Source organism: Cyrtonyx montezumae, unplaced genomic scaffold, assembly GCF_038088225.1.
Source record: "Cyrtonyx montezumae isolate F1298 unplaced genomic scaffold, pur_monq_1.0 scaffold_13, whole genome shotgun sequence".
In the NCBI taxonomy this organism is placed as follows: domain Eukaryota; kingdom Metazoa; phylum Chordata; class Aves; order Galliformes; family Odontophoridae; genus Cyrtonyx; species Cyrtonyx montezumae.
Window position 1 is genome coordinate 6292752 of NW_027071859.1, and position 428 is coordinate 6293179.

Here is a 428-nt window from a genome sequence, read left to right on the forward strand (position 1 = left end):
CCAGCTAACTGTCTTGTTAGCCAGGGAAAATTCACAGGGAAGAAGCATGGAGCCACTTGTCTATTCTCCTGCTGGCAAATCTGCAAGAAAAATGTCAGATTTTGCAACTTCCTGGGATACTGGGTCTTTGGATAACAGAGATTCTGGAGAACACATTCTCCAAAAGACAGTATCACTGCCTGTGCTGCTGCTTCGTGCTAGTTTCTGTAATACCTGGTGCATTTCTGGAACATAAGAAGATATTCCCTACAACCCAGAATTCATACCGATGTGTGACTTAAAATATAAAAAAAGGAAAACAGAAAGAACCCCCTTCTTTTGTTTTTTCCCATGCAGGGAAGCCACTGCTAAAACACCTCATTCACATAACAAAAATATTATTGAAAAGAAATAGGTAAAATAACAAAGAAGGCATCTACAGTACTCAC